General features: G+C 41.9%; 1 long non-coding RNA gene across 1 annotated transcript; it reads left to right on the top strand.

Annotated features, from left to right (window-relative positions):
* Nucleotides 1-7,523: 7,523 nt before the first annotated feature.
* LOC309381039 lies at nucleotides 7,524-14,462 on the top strand. Its single transcript, XR_014173273.1, has 2 exons — nucleotides 7,524-14,175; nucleotides 14,220-14,462. It is a non-coding gene; the product is annotated as an uncharacterized lncRNA (long non-coding RNA).
* Nucleotides 14,463-15,386: the final 924 nt, after the last annotated feature.

Raw genomic sequence — 15,386 nt, 5'->3', positions numbered from 1 at the left:
TAAAGAATAATAAAGCACATGTAAATAAAAATTAATGCATGACAAGTGCTTTTGACATTTTGACAGTGCTATATCCATTTTAATTGATACAGTTACTATTCCTTTAATGACCTTGAGAGCCTCTTCAGCCTTGCTGTGCAGCAGTAAGTAGAGGCAATTTCAAAGGCTCCACAAAAGTGCTCCAGTGCGGACTTGCATTTCAGGTTGTAGAATAACATTGCTTGGTTACAAACAAAGCTATTGTTTTATATTGCCTTGGGATCTGGAGTTCTTTGTTTGGGATGGAGGTACCACTGAGTCCTTGTGAGAAGCTGTGGCCAAACAATGTTGTGAGCGACTAGAGAAATGTTTTCATTTTAAATTAGTTGGTTTGGGCATTTTAGGGAAGATTTATTCATGAACTGTTTTTCCAGGCTTGTTCTTTCACAGAGGCATTTTCTTTGTATCCAGAAATATTGATGCAGCTGCTAGAGATTACCCAATCCCTCTTGCTAACTGCAAAATACTGGTTCCCATTGCTTGATGCCTTGCAGGTACTGAAGTGCTTTTTATTCTGTGGGAATACTGGGAATTGCAGAATTCACAGGGCCTTGAACTCTCAAGTTCATGTTATCTGTGCCTAGCATTCAAGAGTTATTAAGCCAGAAACAGGGCAGTCAAGCCCTCCCCCGGCTCTGTTAGGAGTTTGTGTAATTTATTTTTTTTAATCAGTGGGAGAATGCTAAAACAACACTTCCTGGCTTTTGCATCCCTAGGTTCACTTTATTTTTAGATCTCCCGCTCTCGCCCTTCCTCTTCCTCCTCTTCTTCTTCTCCCCAGTATTTTTCATAGTTTTTGCGTGCTTTTTCTCCACCCCCAAGCTTAAAGAAACTTTCAAAATCATGCACATTCCAGCTGGTGAGGCATTGGAATGAAAAGCACATATTGGGAAGCTTATTATAAAATCTGAAGTTGGCAGCACTTCTGCTGTGTTTATTCAGTAGAATTCGCACTTAGTTGTGGCTCTTTGAGAGTCCCGGGTTTTGATCTTTGTTGTCTTGACACGGCATTGTTTTGGCAGCACAGATCTTTTCCTCTAGCTTGTGTGAACCTTTGGAATGCACTGTACTGGATGTTAACGTGACTAAGTAGCTCATGTAGAAGTCTGTAGGAATCCATGTTGGAGTCTCCACATCTCATTCCAGGATGACTCACTTTTGCTGTCATTATGCCCACCCTCTTTTCTCTCTCTTTCAGCAATATTATCTCTTTTCTTTTTCAATCCCCTATCTTGTCCCTCCTACTACTAAATTCTGTCAAAGATTGTTACACCTTCATGATCATGCATGACTAGGTGTTGTACTGCACAGAGTGGCCTCCTCAGTATATTCTTTGTCTCAGAGCTGGGCCATCCAGCCACTGTTAAAAGTATTGTTATTTCCCCCCTGGCTTTCCTTTGTGCTCTTGTACCCCTGCTCTGTACTGTGTTTGACTGAGCCATGTTTCCGCTGTCCCTACAGGGTCTACCCATGACTTTTTTTCCAGCTAGAACGCGCCAGAACTTAGTTCCGGCACCTCTCAGGTTGGTGCCGTTGCCATTCTAATAGAACAAGGGAGGCGTTCATGGTGAGCTCCAGCACTTCTTTTTCTAGAAAAATAGTACTGGGTGTACCCCTCTTCCCATTCTGTTTTGTGTAGTAATACCTCAGGGGGAGCCATGAAGATATGACACCTCAGCTATGCATGCTCACTAAAGGTCAGGCTTTATAATTATGTTTAAGACTCTTACAATGACAAGGTATGTGTGCTTAGGTATAGTTGAGAGTGTGCTGCATACAAAACCCAAAGAGATAGAGTATGTGTTAAAGTGTGGGGCATAACTTGTCTCTTGCAACTTTTGAGAGCTATGTTGTTTTCTTTCTGAGTGAAACGGGGGGCCATTTTCTCCACTCCTTGGATAGGGCTGCCATGGGTCCCATAGAATTGCTTTGGTGGCTAGATCTGGCCTCTCTTCTATCACGTGATCACCCTTGTACTTATTATCCTAATTCTGAGATGAACGTAAAGGGTATGCATTTTACCTCATGAACTTGTTTTTTAAAAACACATGCAGCAGAAGACTGAAGTCTAGATAGACTTCAGCAGGCTTTGTTCCAGGATAACTGATCATGTACCCAAGCCCAAAAGGAACTCTGATTAGTTAGATCATAGATAGCTTTGCTACTGTCAGATTGTGGGATTCAGATCTTACCAATCTTAAACTGGTTGTGTATCTGAACATCTTGAACCATCAGCGCTGGCTTTATTGTAAATAATAATAATAATGAAACAGGGAAATGTTCTTTGATTACTGGCATGATATGCTTTGTATCTTGTTTTAGTATCAATGCATCTGTTTCCATCTGTGCTTTCTGACTGCGCTCCCAAGGCTACCAAGTAGAAAGGAAGTCTTTGAGAAAAAGCATGGTTTGGAAGGGTTTTGGGTAAACAAGACTACCAAGATGATGGAAAGAGAGGAAGGTATACTCCTCTTTTCAAGAAAACCCTTTTTTTAGGAGGGGGAAGTTGGCATTGTAAAGTGAATTGAGTATTTTAAGCTATGCTAAATATAATATAATGATACAAAATGACCATGATGGCTCTTTGCAAGGAAGGAATATAAACAGGAACATCTTTCAGATGCCACAGCTCTGTTGAAGTCAGTGGACCATCTGTGCCCAGCTATCAGAGAAAGGCGCGTAAGCCTCTTGCAGTTCTGTTTCAAAGGCTCATCTAACTTGGAGGTTCAAAGTAGAGGCATCCTATCTTTTATCTGGAGGTGACATTGGGTAGTTGGTTTAGGATGTATTGCCATAGTGATCCACAAATGTCTACATTAAGCTTCATAAGATTTCGGCAATATCCTGAATTGATTCACTGTCTCATTTAGCCAGAATTGTCTGTTCTTGACTTTTTTTTTTGCTCTCCTGTTTCCCAAGCAGACAACTTTCCCAGCCAAGCTGGAGTTGGGCAAAATGGAGATGAGCAATTGAGCATTGTTACATGTTGTGGTGTGATAGTTTGCATCACCCCTCCTGCACCCAATTTTCCTACTATAATCACTGGTCAAACACATTCAAAAAGTCAGGTTTCCCTGTAGAAAAATACTCTTGCTTCTTCAGGGAAGGTATGCAGATGTTCTAGCTCATAGTCAACATGGATCTTATTTTTCCATGTCGACTTTTTTTTTTACACATTTGTCCACACAAGGGTGCTTTCATTTGAAGTTGTACCTCAATGTTTTCCCATCCATACTGCTGCAAGGTGCCTGATGGCATGCTTTCACACTGTGTTTTTGTCCCCTTTCCTCTCCCTGAGTTTCAGAGACCTGAGGTCCATTGTGGTGTTTGTTTGCCTATGCACATGGCCATTTTTTGCAGGGGGCAGAATACAAGTTTTCAATAAATCAGACTTGCACAAAACAATGGGTTAACACTTAAAAAAAAAATGTAGGCGTATTGTGGCTGGCCCTACCAGCAACCCACTGAGGAGCATCTCACCAATGGAAATAATAGATGGCACCCAGGAAAACATCACCACGCTCGTGCTCTCTCCCTCTCCCTCCACACAGTTCAGTTCATCCACATTTGAGTGATTCGATTTTATGTTGGATCTTTCTTTTCCTTTGATCTTTTCCCCAGCTCTTTCAGGAAAATCTGAATCAAGCAGGTCAAAGTGCAGGCTGTTAGTTGGATGAGTACAATATTGTGTGGGCAGCATGAACATGGTGTGTGCACACAGCCTTACAGTTTAGATTTTTCATATCAGGTGTATCAGTAGTTACAACCTGGAGACTTCAAGAGAGATTTTACAAGCAAAAAGAAGATATCTTTCAAAGACTTACATTCCAATGCCCCAAGACTTACATTCGAAAAGAAGAGCCTTAAGGAACCTTTTGTTAAAGTATACAGTCATAGGTTCACCACAGTTACATTAACACATCTGTGACTGCTAAGTCTTTCATATTTCTCAGTCTTATTCCAGCTAATCGTCCACTTCATTGATGCCAAACGGTGGGCAAAGGAGTCTGTTCCATAGACTGCAGTTGAGAAGGGTCAGTCATCATAGTGAATCCTCCAGTGGCAGGACTGTTATTTCAGATTCACCATTCTAGCCGGTGCCATAGGACTTCTTTAAAGCCCATGTAAAGCAGTCTTCTTCTGAGTTGGGTCACTGCTTCATCCAGCAGTGGTTTTGGCTTTTCCAGATCTCAAGCAGTTGTCTTTCTCAGCCCCACTACCTTAAATCCTTTTAACTGGCAATGCCAAGGCTTGAATCTGTGACATGCTGTCACCGAAACGTGAGCATTATTACTTAGCTATGCTTTTGAGGATTATACCAACCGTATTCTGCTCTTATGATCAATGTGCAGAGGTAATAAGCTGTTAGTGAACGTAAATGTGATAGGCTAGATGGAAAAGGAGGACATTTCCCACCATCCATTGTAACATTTTCATGGTTTTCTCTACACATGTATTCTTTCATACCAGAAAAAAAGCATGACATTGGCTTTTAGACCTATGGTGCTATAATAGGGTTAATTTTCCCCAACCTTAATAATTCCCTTTAAAATAAAAAAGCAAGATTGCAAGGAAACTGCTGTTCAATAAAAATAAACAGATATCTTCTGTTATTGGCAGGTACACGCTGATATTTTCAGTTCATATCTGCAGAGTTTCAGGAATTCAGGTTTTAAAATAAGCATGGGGGAGAATCTATCTATATGAACATAATGAGACCCCTGGAGATATTCAGCTGGAATATGAACTATTGGTTTCATATTCTCAAACATTCTTAATGCAAGCTATAAGTCAAATCTTGTTGCCATCAGGATGCTGTTTCACTTCACCTGTGATTAAGTAACCAGTCTGCCCAACTCTGGCTGGGTTAAGAGAGAAATATTTTAGACTATTCTTTTCCTCCTTGGTCCTTTCTGCTCTGAAGCATGTGGTCAGCCGGCAAACTTGCTGGCACCAACTCCTTTTGTTGCCTCTTTCCCCCCTTGCCCACTCTCCTGGATCTGGCCTGCAATTCTGCTGAGAAATACTCTCGGACCCTGCAGTCAGCACCTCCAAATTCGGCACCTGAATCCATATTTACATAAAGTTTCCTGCAGCACAATCCTACACATTTCCCCAGAAGCAAAGCCTACTGAGTGCATTAAGGCTCAGTCCCAGATAAGGGAGCATAGTATTGCAGCCTTACCTACCTACTCTGAATGCTTTTCTTTTGGGGACACCACCCCGTCTTCTATTGTCAGCTTCTGCTAAAGGAGAACAGGCAAGGTAAATGCAAGCTGGTTGCAACAGGCATATGGGGTTAGAGATACTGAGGGAGGCATAGGAAAGGAAAGGAAGTTCTCGAAATAAATGGCACCTATCCACCCAATGGAAGCCCCTGTGCCCCTTTCTCTCTAGGGCTCTTTCCATTGCTCATGGAGGCACAGTAAGTTTTCATTCACCTGTGCTTTGTTAGAAGACTCTCCTGATATTTTACCTTTCTCATAGAAGCTGTCGGAGCAGATTAATTTTGGCTTAACATGTGCTGCACAGATGTCATAATAAAGCATAATTACCTTGTCATCCTCTTCACTGGCTTCTCATCTATCAACAATAGCTGTACTTCTCTTCTTCCTAACACATTGTTCTATATATTCCACCTGTGCTCCATAAAGCACATGGCTTTGGGTCACATTTCTGGGTGATTAACCACATGTTGAGTCTGCTTAAAACAACTGCATTGTTTTAAAGACCACCCCTTAGGAAATGTTCATCTGTTCTGGACACCACAACACATTATTGTGTCTTGTGCTAATGACACTAAAGGGGGAGGGCATTTTTCTTGGAAGATCCTGTCATTTCAGTCTGCTCCTCTTGTCCGCAACTGAAGGATCGCCCCAGCAAGAGCTTAAATCAGAGAAGGCCCCAGCGTCAGCCAAAAGCTTGAGAAGCTTTCATGAGTAAAGTTCAGTTCAGTTACATGTTTGAGAGCGAAGTTTACTTTGCAAATATTTAGTATGTGTAGGTTTGTGTGAAGTGCGAGCGGGGTTTGCAATGCAGGTGAGTGACAGGAAGGGGAAAGGAAGGGAGAGACTGTGGAGTTTGACCTTGAATTGGTCACCCCATTTCCCCTAACATGCATGCCCAGAAGCAGAACTGTTTTGCTCCTGTGGCAACATTCCTTTTGTGTTCTGAAGGATCTGGTCACCCAAACACCTCTGGCTGGGCTGTGATCATCAAATAACCAGCCCCTAAAGTAGATCTGTTCTGCAGAAGTTGCAAACTCCACAGCGTGGGCTGGACACAGCTGCTGAGTATCACTTGACTAAGATGGCTATGGAAATTGTATGAGTGTGAGACTGAATGTGGAAAAGCCCCTGTTTTACCCAGGAATTTCCTTCTAATCCACCCTTATTTTTTAACCAACAGGTCAGTTGGGGCTGGAGATGCACAAATCTGTTAACTTTGGTTTCTCTCAGTTTCTCATTTTCCCGATCTTAAATTGTGTTCTTCCTATTTCTGCAGCAATTTGTGATTTTTGTTTTTTTTAAAAAAGCAAGCAAGAAAATCTATCAGCATTATAATGTGAATTTCTCCTAATATATACATTTTTGTACCCATTGGTTGGGAAACTGCAGTGCAAAATTAAGAGATTCAAGTATTAACTTAAGAAGGGTGAATTAGGTTGTTTATCATTAAAATGCAAACAGATTTTTCCCCATCCATAGTTCTGTCTATGGATGCTTGAGAAATGAATTATTTCTGAAATCTGATATGAACTGACTTGAGCCATGCCTCCCAGACTGATGTGCAGATTGGACTGTAGAGCTCCTTTGGAATTGTGCACTTCAGCAAATTTTGTGATGGAATCCTCAGCAAAATTATTTAAAAATACGTTTCATATATTAAGAATACATTTAATGCATGGGCAAAGCAGAGGGTAGGGAAGGGAGAAGACAGAGAATCCACTTTTTCTTGGGTCGTGCTGGGCTCCTACTGGAAAAGTGGACAGTAGTGATAGGGCATTCTTTTTTGTATGTATTTTGGAAGTTATTTTTAAGTTTCACAGCATGGATTCAAATGAGAGAATAATAAACTAAACCATTGCCAGTTCCAGGGCTGGCTGATTCTACCTGCTGTGACTGAAACACCTCCTTTCCCCCGCTCTGATGTTGGTGCCCCCAAAAGTTGTAGATCCAACCATAGATCACAGATCTGAGGCAGCTTATGAGGTTGGATCTCCCTCTCCAGGGATGGATTTCTATATTTGTTCACTTAAGAGGGAGATAATCCAGATTGTGGCAGCTAGACTGGTGACTGGGAGTGGCCACCGAGACCATATAACACCGGTCCTGAAAGACTTACATTGGCTCCCAGTATGTTTCCGAGCACAATTCAAAGAGTTGGTGCTGACCTTTAAAGCCCTAAATGGCCTTGGCCTAGTATACTTGAAGGAGCGTCTCCACCCCCATCGTTCAGCTCCACCCCCATCGTTCAGTCTTCTGGCAGTTCCCTCACTGCGAGAAGTGAAGCTACAGGGAACCACATAGAGGACCTTCTTGGTAGTGGTGCCCACCCTGTGGAACGCCCTCCCATCAGATGTCAAGGAAATCTGACTTTTAGAAAAAATCTGAAGCCAGCCCTGTTTAGGGAAGTTTTTAATGTTTGATGTTCTATTGTGTTTTTAATATTCTGTTGAGAGCTGCCCAGAGTGGCTGGGGAAACCCAGCCAGATGGGCGGGGTATAAATAATACTGTAATAATAATTATAATATCCCCACCCCACTGTATTGCCCCTGAGATCCTCCCAAGGACCACATTTCAGCCTTAAATATGTTTAGAAATATGAATTTTAAGGTATATCTGTTTAGAGAATGTGAGAAAATACATCTGAAAGTATTTAAAATGTGATTAAAAACAAAAAGCCACTGACCCACAGGTTAATGCAGAAATGGGATTGACTGGATTTATGAATGAAAGTGACAGGAACTCGAAACAGACAGATCCATCCATCCCTAGTTCTGGCAAGGAACAAAATCCCCTGAATTACAGGTCATCATTGTGAAAGGACAAGTACATTTTCCCCCCACTCTAAGAGGGAGAGCCAGTTTCTCTATGTATACTAAGAAGCTTGTTTCAGCCTCTACAGCTGCAGACTTTCTGCAAGGGCTTGTTGCTCTTAAGCAAGATATTCTGGATGAGTGTTCCAGTGTTGGCAGGAGGGCTGGGGGTCAGGGGAACACCCAGCCACAAATGTTTTTATATTTATTTTATTGGATGTTCACAATGGTCTTGGGTGTGCAGGCTGTTAGAATTGTGCCTTCTTTGGGAATATCCAGTAGAGGTGTATGACACATGTGGAACTACCTAGCAATGAGTGTGTTGCCCACCTAACCTTCTGGAAACCATAAGGATGATATTCTTCTCCCCCACTCCCTTTTTAATGACAGAAAGAGAAAGCCAAGTGTTGTCTTATTTTACTATCCTTTATTATTTAGACCAGGAGGCCTCCTCTACAAAACAAGGGGCCTGGTTCTCCAAAAATATGGTTCTGCAAAGAAAACGTTCCTACCTCGTAGACATCAGTGATGATGAAATCACACTGGCTTAGTAGTAATAGTAGTAGCAGTAGTAGTAATATTTTACCCATCCTTTTTTGGTGTGTTTTATCAGGTTTTATTATAAAATATGTCTGCTCCATGAGTTTTAAACATCTCCAAACACAATAGGAAGGAGGTGACAGCTGAGTCTAGCTGGACTGCCACCTTCACTGCTAGGAAAGAAGTTGTCTACAGTGTAGTCATATTTTTTTTTTTTCACCTTTTTTCTGTTTGCACACACTATGTTAGATGGTTATCATCACAGGAAGAAGAGATACCTGAACAAGATACAGCTAAGAGCTCTAGAATTAAAAATGAATACACAACTCTCCAAATTCCAATTGTACAAAAGAAACCGCTTCTGGTTTGGGGGAGTGGCGGTAGGCGAGGGGACAGGAAATACTTCACAGGGAGGCTGGCTGGAGCAGTGGCTCAGTTTGCCAATGGTGGTAATAATACTTTGCGTGTCAGTAGTAGCACCTCTAATCAAAGGCTATCCTAGCATTAGGGGATCAGTCTGAACTACGTTTACACAGACTGATGAACTTTCTGCCCGTGACATCAACGGAGACATCTTGTGCAATGCCGCTTTATTTAACACGTTCAAGGCCCTGATTTTGAAAGCCTCACACCATCCCCTTGTGAGGTAGGGAAGCATTATTATCACCACTGTACAATAGGTGGGCAAACTGAGGCCATGAGAAGTTTGCGTACTAACCCAGAAAGTTGCTCCATGACAGAGATAGAAAGAGAATCCAACCATCCTGGTGCTTTGTGTATTTATCTGTATCTCTACACACAAACACACATTGCTTCCCGTCAATTTGTATGGCTCCAGTTCTCTACCAAGCCACTCACCAAACCACCCCGGTTGTCAGCCAATCAGTGCCACCATTGCTGTCGGCCAGCAATGTGAAACGAGGTTACTTCTGTTTCCTGTCGTGTGCTACCAGGTTTATCAATCTTGAACTTGTCTGTTTTTTAAAAAAGTGAAGCCAAGAATGTTTTATGGTGATTGATTGGATTTGACAAGATTGTCCGGCACTTGAGATGACTTCCCTCACTGGCGAGCTCTTTTGCATAAAACGTGCACCTATCATCAGTTTACATACAGCCTGAAGTCTCATCGGCTATCTACTGATGGCAGAATTGAAGAGCAAGAAGTAACTCTGACGCCATTGCAGCCATTCATTCCTGCCAGATCCACATGAGCCTTGAAAGTGAAGCTGCACAATTCATGGAATGCAGGTATGTTGCCAAAAAAGGACCCTCTCCATTTGCTGGTGAGATGCCACAATGTTCCTGGTTTCCTCTGCTTTCCACCCATCAATGATGTGAAGGCTTAGTGAAATGCACACAATGACATCCTAACACAGAGTACTGAATGCTGCTGGGGAGAGGAGAATGCTGCATGTAGCTTTTTGTTCTACTTTGAGGCTGATGTGGTAGAAATGAACAGGTACCAGACTTCAAAGGTCACTCTTGCTCCTTAATCCAAGAAGCTCACCTCACCTCATGATCATTAACAAACAAAACAAGAACAATAGTAAGAAAGGATCCTGCGATGCCAGCTTTATTGTCTCTTGTTTTGGATATGAAAGTTAATAAGCTTGTGGAGTTCTGGTAACTTCCTGGTGTTTACCTTGCAAGCATGAGGTAAAACTAGAAAGGTATCTGGTGGCTCCGCGGCTTTCCCATTCTGGCTTGTGTTTGGATAGGAGGGAATATAATTTCACTGTAAACTTCAATGTTAGGCTGGGGGCAGAGGCGAAAACAGGATATTGGCACAGGTGCTCAGTACAAGGCTAAAATCTCTTTTCAAAATAATTCTAGTCTGCTAATCATAAAAAGCATCATAGGAGTTTATGGAAGTAAAAGCATCAGTCAGCGCTACCAAAGTAGTACAATCAAAGCCAATATAGAATCTGGCTTGTAGAGTAGGTGGGTGGGAAGCTTCTCCCAGTATAAAATTATTTGGTTTCTGTGTGATAGGCATAATGACAATTTGGGAGAAGCCAGTGTTACTAGAAAACTGGACTCTTGCATCAAAATGGGGAACTATTAGATATGTCCTTTCAGATCCGTCACTGCTTATATCAGGCCTGCGCTGCCTGAGATCCAGCAGGCCAAATACCAGCAATGGATGCCACACCAGATGCGCCATACATCTCCTGGCTGCTTGGGACTGTAAAAGCAAAGTCAAGAGTTGGTCAGTGGGTTATCTGACACGTCACCTTCAAGGCTACTGAGGTGTGTTCTGCTTGGCAAGTTAAAAGTTGTGCACATCTAATATAGAATTTCTTTCAACCCGTTTTTCAAGGAGTGAATTTCTCAGGATTACTCAGCTGCCTAAAATGCCAAGTAAGCTTTTGCTGATATGGAAAGCCAGTCATCCAACCATCTTATCTGCTATTATGGTCATTGTGTGACTCTCTCCCCCATTAATAAAACACTTGCCACCCATAATTGTCAGTGTCCTGTTTCCGCTGCTGCTTATACTTTCCAGTGATAATCACAGTGCAGAATCTGTAATGTCACCAAGGATCTGTAATGTCATGACGAACTAGATAATGACGCTTGTGAGCTTCTCGTGATGTGGAAGATCCAAATTCAGTTTGTTGTGATTTATACAGCCCTGCAATTTGTGACTATTTGGGGCAAGCCAAGTGTACATGAAAACACCAGCAACTCCCAACTGCTTTGTGAATTTTAGACTGGGACAGAGGAGGATTTTGTTCCCGATAAAAGCACTTTAGCGCTTCAATCCAAGAAAGAGAATAATGGTTTGTGATTTTGATGGCCTTTTTCTCACACTAAATAACAAAACACAAAAACTGATGCCCTTTTGTGGATTGCCTGTTAAAACCTTTACAAAAGACGGCATCAAAATTAAATTGGGCACAGTTCACTAACAGTAGAAGAAGTCATTAATAAATAATAAACATTATTATTAATAAATAGCTTGATGGACTTAACAATTATTTTACTGCAGACTTATTAGGAAGCAGCTGAGAAAAAGGTTCTCACATTGTCTTGGAACAGAGAGCTGATAAAATACTGAAATAGGATGTCATGTATTTCCCAGTTTGCTTTGGCATTAAAAACCCCATTGTTTCTGATATCCCACTATTATTATTATTATTATTTTTGCATCTGATTGGCTGACAGCTGTACAAGAGGGGGCACAAAAATAAAAAGCAGGCCCCTCTCATTTCAATACAATTTGGTTTTATTTCTCCATTAAGACATTACCTATTAAACAAACGTCAATTGCTAAATCATGTCTCACTCTCTCTCCTTCTGCCCTCTTCCTCAACAATGGGATAATAAAGAAACATATAAAAACCTCCTTGGGGCTCTTTGATTTTTAAAAAGCCTGCCCAGCTGAGTGGATGCCAAGAAATGCCATGAGGGGAAAAGAAGAAGAAAGAAAGCCAAACCCCAACTCATTTTCTATAAGAGCCCTGATTTTCCCCCAACTTTCCCCCAACTAACTGGGGTTTTTCTCCTATTCCTGCAAGCCTCCTTTATTTTCAGCAGTGTATTGTTACATGTATAAAAATGTGCCTACCAGAAATATCATTTAGGCATCTGTACATCATATAGAAAAAAAATACTGTAACACACTGACTAACTCAACAAAATAAAACACCCTTAAATTCCACCCCCCAACTATTATACATATTATGACAGTCAACCTGCTCAAGGATAGCCTGAGAGAACAGACCCATTGGTTAACTGCTTGGAGGAAGAAGCTGAATGCCCTATTTTATTTGATTTTAAGTGCTGGAAGTTTGGCTCACACTCCACAGGATTAATGACCCAGGACAGAAGGAAGGTATTGAATGCCCTATTTGAGTTTTCCTCTGTACAATGGCCTGGCTGGGCAAGTACAAAGCTCTGGAGGAGAAAGGAGCTTTCACAATCTATCCACTGGTGGACAGATCCCTCCTATTCGACTCAAGTAGTATTCAGTGGCAATGTGCTGTTTACAAAGATGGCTGCATAAAAGGAAAGAGCTTCAACCAAGCAGGGTTGTGAAGTTCATTATCTGGAGGGCTCATGGCAAGGGAAGAGCTTGTGAAGACTTTTCAGTAGGACTGTGAAGAAGGTCAGAAGAGGAGGGGAAATTGGTAAATCAGTCTGTAGCATAACATGTGAGGATCTGAGCAACTGGAGGAGAGTGAAAGAAGGTGGGCAGAGTGTGTGGGTTGGATTCAAGTCCCTACTCAAAGTAGACCCATTGAACTCAATAAGCCCATGTTATCCTTGTCTCTTAACATCACTAGGGCTATTCTGCACAGGACCAGCATTGAATACCATGCCAGGAGCATACAGGGCAATAGTGGGAAGCTGGGGTGTGTGAGAATTGATGTGAAGGGGCAGCAGAGCATGATAGGTTTTAGGAGGAGCAGATAAGTAGGACTGCTCAGGTGGATTTGCCTGGAAAGATTGGAGTCATGGACAGCTCCTCATCCCAGTTTTCCAACCAAATATTAGTATGCAAGTGCTACTCATGTCACTGCAATTTTGCATAAAATCCACATTTGGGGGCCTGGCTTATGCCACAGCTGCTATTCCATAGCTTGGGAACCCCAAGAATCCTGCTATCCATTTGCCCACCTTTGTCAGCATTTTCTAGGGGTCCTGCCAGTCTAAATGGCCTCTATCCACTCCACTGCCTTTCTACTACCATCCAGTAATCAAGTGGAAAATGCACAATTTAGTTTTGGTGGCAAAATAGTCCAGAGCTCCTGACAGTATCAGTCATCCTGAAACATTCCTGTCACTTTGCATATAAGAGTGTTGCGCTGGCTGTTAAACCAGCAGTCAATTGGGTCTTTCATGACTCAAGTTGAGCCAGTGATAGCCCAGCGATGCAGTGTTAATAGAACATGAGTGCCACCTAGTGGGTACTTTTAAGCATGCTTGCATCTTCCTGGCTTTTATTTCTCATCTGCCATGGTACTTGGAGCAGAAGGCTTTACATTATGATTGCTGTCGGTGACAGTCAGCCTCATATATATCATCTCAAGGCTTAGGAGTTCATATCAGATGGGCAATTTTGTGGACTGGGAAACTGCAGCCACCCAACAATCTCTCATTGGGAACTAGATGGAATGATAGCTACCTTTGTGCTAAGCAAGGGATAAGTGAAAGGCCTGTGACCTGGACAGCCAGAGCAAAAAATGAAATAATGCTTGGCTGGTAAAGAGCCCACTTGGCCCTCACATTAGAAGCAAGTAGGGTTGTATCCAGTGCTCATTCTATGCAGAGTAGCTCCACTGAAGTTAATTGGGCTTAAGTTAGCCATGTCCATTAATTTCAACTGATCTATTCTGAGTAGAAATAACACTGGAAACAAGTCAAAAACCTTTGGAAGCAGCTGCCAAAACTGACGAGGCCAGGGGAAGAAAAATATCATTAGGACTCTATCCCAGCAACATTGATAGAACCTCTTGCATGCAGAGATGGCTTAAGAAATGTTGGCGCTAGGGGCAGAGAATCCAAATGTTACCGCCCCTCGTAGTAAAAATACAGTACAGTGGTACCTCAGGTTACAAACCCTTTGGGTTACAAACTCTGCTAACCCGGAAGTAGTTGCTCCAGGTTGCGAACTTTGCCCCAGGATGAGAATGAAAATCGTGCAGCGGTGGTAGCAGGAGGCCCCATTAGCGAAAGCACGCCTCAGGTTAAGAACGGTTTCGGGTTAAGAACGGACCTCCAGAACGAATTAAGTTCATAACCTGAGGTACCACTGTATTATATTATGTAGCACTTCATATAATATTAGAATAGAATTATATTAAACAACAGTTTCTCCCTGCCTTTAAGGACTGTGTCTTTCAAATAAGTTAACAGGAGTCATTTTGAGTCTAGCTGAACAGGGTGTTTCAACATGCTTCATATATTAGATACCATTTCCTGCTGGTATTGTTTTTGCTTCAGGGCAGTTCCACAAATAGTGAATTAAATATGCTGTAACTGAGTTGCATTTCCAACAGTCATCATTACTGGTATCATAAATTCTAGCTATTCTAAGTGGGGTTAAATGCCACATTGACTGTAATTCCCCTGAATTGCCTATATATTTCTAGGTGTCTCTTGAGATAGTTACCTTAATCACTGCTTCCCATAACACAATCTATCTTCTCCCATATGAGTAACCATTCGATATATATGAGGTCTTTTCATTTCCATATTCATTTTTCAAAGTTATCTGCCTAAATCTATAAATTCTCAGCTGATTGTTTAAGAAGAATGTGAAACTATATCCACATGAATCCTGTTTTCCTTAAGCTGTCCCTCATTTCAGCAATGGGCTTTCACTTGATTGTAAGAGGTCAGAAAATGTCTCAGTTCCAGCTTTCTGTCAACCAGAGAACAGGCTCGTAATGCCATTTTTGTTAAAACTGTGGATGAAATAAAGTGGAGGCAGCTGGGGAGATTGATGTGCAAAGCAGCAGAGATAAAGGAACTCAGAAATGTTTCTTACTACTTTGATGTTCAAATCGAGAGAGAAGATGGTTCTCCAGAACAGTCTGCCAACCAAGGGAGCTGAATGCACACCTTTTGAGCTTTGGCATGGAAGTGTACCAAACATATCACACAAACCTGTGTTTGGCAGCATTGCCTATGCCTATGTACCCATGGCGAACAGGGACAAGTTAAGACTCCAGAGAGGAACAGGCAATTATGTTTGGATTTGGTATTGGAGGCAGATATTACAAAGTGATGAACCTGAATACTGGAAAGGTCAGCACAAGA

This window comes from Podarcis melisellensis (assembly GCF_964234715.1).
Source record: "Podarcis melisellensis genome assembly, chromosome: 1".
NCBI lineage: Eukaryota > Metazoa > Chordata > Lepidosauria > Squamata > Lacertidae > Podarcis > Podarcis melisellensis.
This window is presented reverse-complemented; position numbering and strand designations above follow the sequence as displayed.